The sequence below is a fragment of the Lynx canadensis genome, chromosome A3 (assembly GCF_007474595.2).
Source record: "Lynx canadensis isolate LIC74 chromosome A3, mLynCan4.pri.v2, whole genome shotgun sequence".
NCBI lineage: Eukaryota > Metazoa > Chordata > Mammalia > Carnivora > Felidae > Lynx > Lynx canadensis.
In genome coordinates this window covers 79,301,499-79,309,295 of record NC_044305.1, presented here as the reverse complement: position 1 = coordinate 79,309,295, position 7,797 = coordinate 79,301,499, and positions in this window count along the sequence as shown.

Below are 7,797 nucleotides of genomic sequence, written 5' to 3'. Positions count from 1 at the left end.
ATTATTTTGGCATGCGTACACAAGGGATTTAAAGCATCTCCCTTCTAATTTATTGAAAGCCTGTGAAACACAATCCACATGTTGTAATATTTAAAACATGACTTGCTTCCAAGGATTTTCTCCTCATTCTGTCCCTTCTCAGTTTCATGGGGACACTGTGGGACTTGGTTTTAGTACCAATGTTCAGCTTTCTTTTCTTTAAAAATGGGAATAATGTCTATTTGGGTAGCTGTAGGAGGGATTGGATGAAATCATGTATGGAAAAAGCTCTTTGGAAACCAGGCTACTCAAATGATAATGTCAGAAGACAGAATATTCCTGAATAAACTTTTTAACTAACCATACTTTTGTTTCAACTAGCTACAAAATGATTTAAGTATTGTATTAGAAATGATGTTTGGGGGTGCCTGTCTGGCTCAGTTGGTGGAATGTGCAACTGTTGATCTCAGGTACGAGTTTGAGTCCCATGTTGGGTGTGGAGATGACTAAAAACAAATAAACTTGAAAAAAAAAATGTTTGAGCCATTTTCTTAAAGACAGTAGTCTGGTAAACATGGAGCCAAACTTAAAAGACACTGGCAGTTTCAAATCTGTATGTAAAATCACAGTTTTTCTTTTAGAAAACATCAAATTGATAGCTGCTGGAAGATTTCTTTAGTGTGTGGCATTACACAGTGATGGGCACAAATCAGTCTTTATATATAAATTTTGTTTGTTTGTTTATTTTTGAGAGAGAGCAGGGGAGGGGCAGAGGGAGAGGGAAACAGAATCAATCTCTGGCAAACTCTGTGCTGCCAACACAGAGTCTGACGCGAGACTTGAACTCAGAAACTGTGAGATCATGACCTGAGCTGAAAACAAGAGTCAGACGGTTAACCAACTGAGCCACCCAGGTGCCCCACGAGTCAGTCTTAATGATTAAGTCAAATATAGTTTTCATGTGGTAGGTAACTGGAAATGTTGTGCATTTGGATCATCAGAATTTGCTCCACAATTCTATTCACTTATAGGATTGTCTGTTATTCATGATTAGCCTAGCATCAAGAAGGTGATCTTTTCCCCTTAAATAAGAAGAATATTACTGGGTTACCTACTGACCTCAAACACATATTTCTTCAGAAGAAATCATCTGGGTAATGGAGGATTAAGTGATTCTCTCTCTCTGTATATATATACATACACTTAATATAATTAATATACTTAAATATACATATTAAATTTTTATATTCATATAATATATAGTATATTTAAATTTATACTGTGTATACTGTATGGCACACACATATGTAGATGTATATGTACGTAGAAAAATTGAGAAATTTTAGCCACCCCTGGTGGCTCAGTCAGTTGAATGTCACACTTCAGCTCAAGTCCTGACCTCATAGTTCGTGAGTTCAAGGCCTGCATCAGGCTGGCTGCTGTCAGTGTGGAGCCTGCTTTGGATCCTCTGTCCCCCTCTCTCTCTGCCCCTCTCCCACTTGCGCTTGCTCTCCTCTCTCAAAAATATATTTTTTTAAATTACTTTTACTCCCTTTATTAGACTATACAATAAAACAAATTCACATACCTTTAAGGATATCAGGCATTCTATCCATGGACAATATTTTTAAAGTTATCTCTAATAATTTGAGAGTAGCAAAGATTTCAATATTTAGACCTAGGCAATAAAAATCATAAGTATTGGGGCACCTGGGTGGCTCAATCGGTTGAGCATCCAGCTTCAGCTCAGGTCATGATCTCATGGCTTGTGAGTTCGAGCCCCGTGTCAGGCTCTGTGCTGACAGCTCAGAGTCTGGAGCCTGCTTCAGATTCTGTGTTTCCCTCTCTCTCTGCCCCTACCCTGCTCATGCTCTCTTTCTGTCTCAAAAATAAATAAACATTACAAAAAAAATTTTTTATAATCATAATTATATATGATTATATATTAAAATATTGCCTTACTGCTTAAAAAAAAATTTTTTTTTTTTACCCTTCTCCACCATCATGTGCCTATGTGTAGATGTGTGTCTCAGTGGTTGTTTCAGAAGGAAACGTCTTATGAAATGAACTTTTAGTCAGTAAAATTTTATCAGTATATTAAGGTCTAAAGAAAGTGATTACCTTGTCCTAAATGCTCTAGGTATTCTCAATTTTTACAGCTTATGAGTTGTTCTGATGTGGTCTGTGATTGGCCAATTTACCTGTATCATCTTTTAGAAAAGTTAAAAGGGTAACTTTCATAGACATTTTTTTGTTTGTTTCTACAGAGGAAAATAATCCAGGGTCCCAGTATACAGTATGTTCTTCTAATTCTACTTTAAAAAAAAAAATCCCAATATCCAGAATCTGCTTAGCAACTAATATAGATTGAATAAATGAAAGAACAAAACCATGGTTTGTAAGATTTCCTAACATTGAGAGCAGATATGTTAATATTTAGAATATCTGCTTCTCTAGTTATTTCGTTATTTTTTTAGTCTTTTTTGTTTTATTGTAATAAGGTCTATGTTGAGCTCTGTATAAGTTTAAGGTATACAGCATAATGACCTCCATATATTGTGAAATAACTACCACAATAAGTTTAGTTAACACTCATCTCATATGAATACAAAAAAAAAAAAAATTTTTTTTTCTTTGTGTTGAGAACTTTTAGGATTTACCCTCTTAGCAACATTCAAATATACCATATAGTACTGTTAACTATAGTCACCATATGCATTATATCCCCAGTACTTATAGCTGGAAGTTTGTACATTAAAATTTTTTTTTAATATTTATTTATTTTTGAGAGAGAGAGAGACAGAGCATGAGTGGGGAAGAGGCAGAGAGTGAGGGAGACAAAGGATCTGAAGCAGGGTGCAGGCTCTGAGCTGTTAGCAGAGAGCCCAACACAAGGCTCGAACCCACGAGCCGTGAGATCATGACCTGAGCTGAAGTTGGACACTCAACTGAGCCACCCAGGTGCCCCTGGAAAGTTTGTGCCTTTTGACCGGCTTTCTCCAGTTCCCCCACCATCTACTTTTGTCCTTTCTGTAAAAACCAAGACTTTGTGGTCTTTACCAAGTTCTAAATCTCAATAAGAGAAGGAGATAAAAGTTTGAGAATAAAAATAATAAAATCTGACATAAAGCTGTCAAGAGTCAAGAAATAATATACGTGTTTATATTTAACTCTGAAAAGATGGTATTACCAAAAAGTGGTAGCAGAATTTGCCTCTGGAAACAGTCTGGGTGTGGGCAGTGAAAGACTTATTTTTTTTTGTTTTGTTTTGTTTTTCCTTTTCAAAATATATTGAAGAAAAATATAAATGAGTCTTTTTTTTTTTATTTTTTTTTCAACGTTTTTATTTATTTTTGGGACAGAGAGAGACAGAGCATGAACGGGGGAGGGGCAGAGAGAGAGGGAGACACAGAATCGAAACAGGCTCCAGGCTCCGAGCCATCTGCCCAGAGCCTGACGCGGGGCTCGAACTCACGGACCGCGAGATCGTGACCTGGCTGAAGTCGGACGCTTAACCGACTGCGCCACCCAGGCGCCCCTATAAATGAGTCTTTATCCTTGTTCGAAGCGATTTTCTAGTCATAGATTTAGAGTATCCTGGTATCAAGAAAGGAGTAAAACACCTATCTTTTCTTGGTACTAAAAAAAAAAAAACTTTATTATAAAATATTTTGGGCATATACAAAAGTGGGGTGAATGGTCACAAACCCCACATCCCCATCAACCAATTGTCAATAATTATCCACTCACAATTATTTCTTCTATACTCCCATCTACTACTCCCTAATTGTTTTGCAGCAAATCATAGTCATATTTCATGTGTACATATTCCAGTATGTATCTTGAAAAGGTAAAAACTCGGGGCGCCTGGGTGGCTCATTCGGTTAAGTATCTGACTTCAGCTTAGATCATGATCTCGCAGTTTGTGGGTTCGAGCCCCGCATCGGGCTCTGTGCTGACAGCTCAGAGCCTGGAACCTGCTTCAGATTCTTTGTCTCCCTCTCTCTATGCCCCTCCCCCACTTGCACTGTGTCCCTCTCCCTCTCAAAAATAAATAAACATTTTTTTCAAAATTGAAAAGGTAAACACTCTCCCTGTAAAATAATTCTCATGCCTTAACACACATACAAAATGCATAAGTCCTTAATACCAGTTATCTACTAGTGTTCACATTTAACCTATTGTCTTACACATTTTATAGTCTGTTTGAATCAGGATCCAAACACTGCAGTTGGTTAATAGAAGTCTCTTTTAAATACATCTCTTTTTTACTTACAATTTTGTTGGTGAAGAGACCAGGTCCTTTTTTGTCCTGTAGAGTATCCCACTATGAATTTTGTCATTTAATGTGTTCCTCTGTTCTTTGTAAATTTTTTAAATGTTTTTATTTATTTTTAAAAGAGAGAGCATGGGCACGGTAGGGACACAGAGAAGGAGACACAGAATCTGAAGCAGGCTCCAGGCTCCAAGCTGTCAGCACAGAGCCCAGTGCGGGGCTTGAACTCATGGACTGTGAGATGCTGACCTGAGATGAAGTTGGACACTTAACTGACTGAGTGACACAGGCACCCCTGCTCCTTTGTTCTTTGTCTTTCCTGTAAATTAGTAGTTACATCTAGGCTTGATCAGATTCATATTTGATGTTTATTTAATTTGAGAGAGAGTATGTGTGTGTGAGCAAGGATGGGCAGAGAAAGAGGGAGAGAGAGAGAATCCCAAGCAGGCTTCGTGCTGTCAGCGCAGATCCCAATGCTGGGCTCCATCCCATGAACCGTGAGATCATGACGTAAGCCAAAATCAAGAGTTAGATGCTCTACCGACTAAGCCCCATATTTGATGTTTTTGACAAGAATACTTCATAGGTGGTGGTGATATCTAATGATCTTTCCTTTGGCAGTGTGATCCACCATTGCTGATTGTTGCTACAATTCCTCATGCCATTGTCTCTTCACTTGCTTTGGTTATCTGAAGCTCTCATCTCTGGTAGATTCCTTAGGGGAGGGCTTATGGAGGGAATATTCTCTGATTCCTGAACATTTTCGCAACTGCTTGTCTATGGTGTTCATATTTGAAAATCAATTTGGCTGGATATAAAAGCTTTATCTCATAAAGTGTCTTAAATATGTCTCTGTTGTCTTCTGGAATAAAATATCATATGGTCTGATAGAAATCTTATTTTCTTGCCCTTGTATACAACTTTGTCTTTTTGCCTGATAGCCAAAGTTTTTGTTTTCGTTGAAGTCCAATACTTTTACTATACTGCGTCTCAGTGTTGGCTTCCTGACCCAGTTTCCCCAGGTATATGGTGTGCCTTTTTCTTTTTTTAAGTTTATTTTTTTTTTAGTAACCTCTGTACCCAACCTGGGGCTCAAACTCACAACAACTCAAGAGTCACATGTTCTTCTGACTGACCCAGCCAGGCGCCCCTGTGGTGTACCTTTTTAGTATTTAGTTTCAAGTCTTCTTCTGTCTCAGAGAAGTTTTCTTGGATTATGGTTTTTAATATTTTTTCTATTCCATTGCTTTAAGAACCTCTTTATACAGGTGCCTGGATGGCTCAGTTAGTAGAGTGTCCTGCTCTCGATTTTGTGATCCCAGGGTCTTAGGATCAAGCCCCCTTTTGGGCTCCGTGCTGAGCGTGGAGCCTGCTTAAGATTCTCTCGCGCGCGCTCTCCCTGTGTCCCTCTTGCCCACTCACTCTCTCAAAAAGAAAGGGAAAAAACCTCTTTATATATGTTGGGGTGTGTGTGTGTGTGTGTGTGTGTGTGCGCGCGCGCGCACACCTTCTAAAGATTTCATTTCTTCATGAATTTTTTATTTTTTCTCCAGTTTATTTTTAACATTTTTCTCATTTTTATTTCCTATTTGTTTTAATACATTTTTCAAGATTTTATTTTTAAGTAACCTCTACACCCAACACAGGGCTCAAACATACAACCTCAAGATCAAGAGTCACATGCTCTCCTGACTGAGCTAGCCAGGTGCCCCTTAACACATTATTTTTTTGTATTTATTCTCTCTAGTCTTCATTTTTGAAATGATTGTTTTCATTTACTTCTGATGTTTCCTGGGTGTTTAACCTTTCTTTTAAAATCTTTTTTCAGGGGCGCCTGGGTGGCGCAGTCGGTTAAGCGTCCGACTTCAGCCAGGTCACGATCTCGCGGTCCGTGAGTTCGAGCCCCGCGTCGGGCTCTGGGCTGATGGCTCGGAGCCTGGAGCCTATTTCCGATTCTGTGTCTCCCTCTCTCTCTGCCACTCCCCTGTTCATGCTCTGTCTCTCTCTGTCTCAAAAATAAATAAAAACATTTAAAAAAAAAAAAATCTTTTTTCATATCACTTTATTTCAGAATTTTTCTCATTGTAATTAATATTTTCTCTTATAGCTTTTAGCATTTTCTTTTAGCTCATTCTGAAATATGATGGCTATAGTTTTCATTTCCTTTGTGGAAATGAAATGTGTATTTTTTTCTCATGTGCCTTTATCGTCCAAAGAGACATTATTCTTCTCTTGTTCTTTTATTTAAAATGAAACAAAACAAACAAAAAAAACAACTTTGAATAGGATTCAATTGTGATCCTTTTCCTTTGCTAATATTTTAAGTGACATGAGTTATACCATACTCTTAGAAGAGAGAAGCAACTCAGGACAGCTTTTCTAGCTTCTGTTAAGAACTGTGCAGGGTCTAGGATTTTACCCTTCTTATATGTTAATGAGTTAGCATGTCACAATTTCATGGATGTTGACAGAAGACATGAGAATCCTGGGTCAAAGAGAATGGACTGTTACTCATGGTGCAAGCAATAGCTGAAGTGTCAGCATGATGTTCATTTGAGCTGGCTCCCTTTGTCCCCAAGTTCCATGGGGAAGATGCAGAGGGACCATTCTGTGTACCTTCACATTGCAGTGGCCCGTGTTATAAGAGAAAAACACTGACATTGGGGGAGTTGCAACTTTTGTAGTAGGTGGAAACAAGACTGTAATTTGTCTGGAGGTAGAGTGGGAGAGACATTACTTCACCCCTCAAGGTTGCTTACTGCAAACAAAACCCTGAGAAAATGACCCGGGTAAAGAGTGGTCAGGACGCTGCATTCTGGCATGTCTAGTAAGAATGTGTTTGGACTCAGGGCCCGGGGCAGATCGCCTCCTCCAACAGATTTAAACTCTGTTGTTTGTGTGATGTTATTAAAATAAAATAAGGGCTTGAATTCTCTGAGATTTTCTACTCTGCTTACCCATGAGCTTCCATCTGGATCTTCTATTTCCTTTGCTCCTGTTGTCCCTGCTCATAAAAATTTCCCCTCGGGCTCCTGGCTGGCTGAGTCGGTAGAGCATAGGACTCGGGGTGGTGAGTTCAAGCCCCACATCAAGGGTAGCGTTTACTTAAATTTTTTTCTCCTCAATGTGGGACTTTTTCCTGGGAGAATCCTTTGGTCATATCGGGCCCGCAAATCACTCCAGCATTCTCAGACCTTCCTGTCATCTTCGTACTTACCTTCATATGGGAGCCTGCAAATTCTGTCCTCATTTCTTGTGCTGTTCTCAGAACAGCCTGCTCAATTGTCAGGTAAGTACCTGATGGCAATTTTAGGACTCTCAGATCCTCAGTGCCTTCAAAAGTGCCTTTGACTTCTCTACTTCCTTTTACAGTCTTCCTGACAACACGAGGTTCTTTTTCCATTTTGGAATCTGTGACTGTATCTTATCACCTGATTTTATTGTAGATGTTAGCTGAAGGTTTTTGGTTTTGTCATTGTCTGTTTATATGGGTGGATACGGGGGGGCGCCTGGGTGGCTCAGTCGGTTGAGCGTCCAACTTC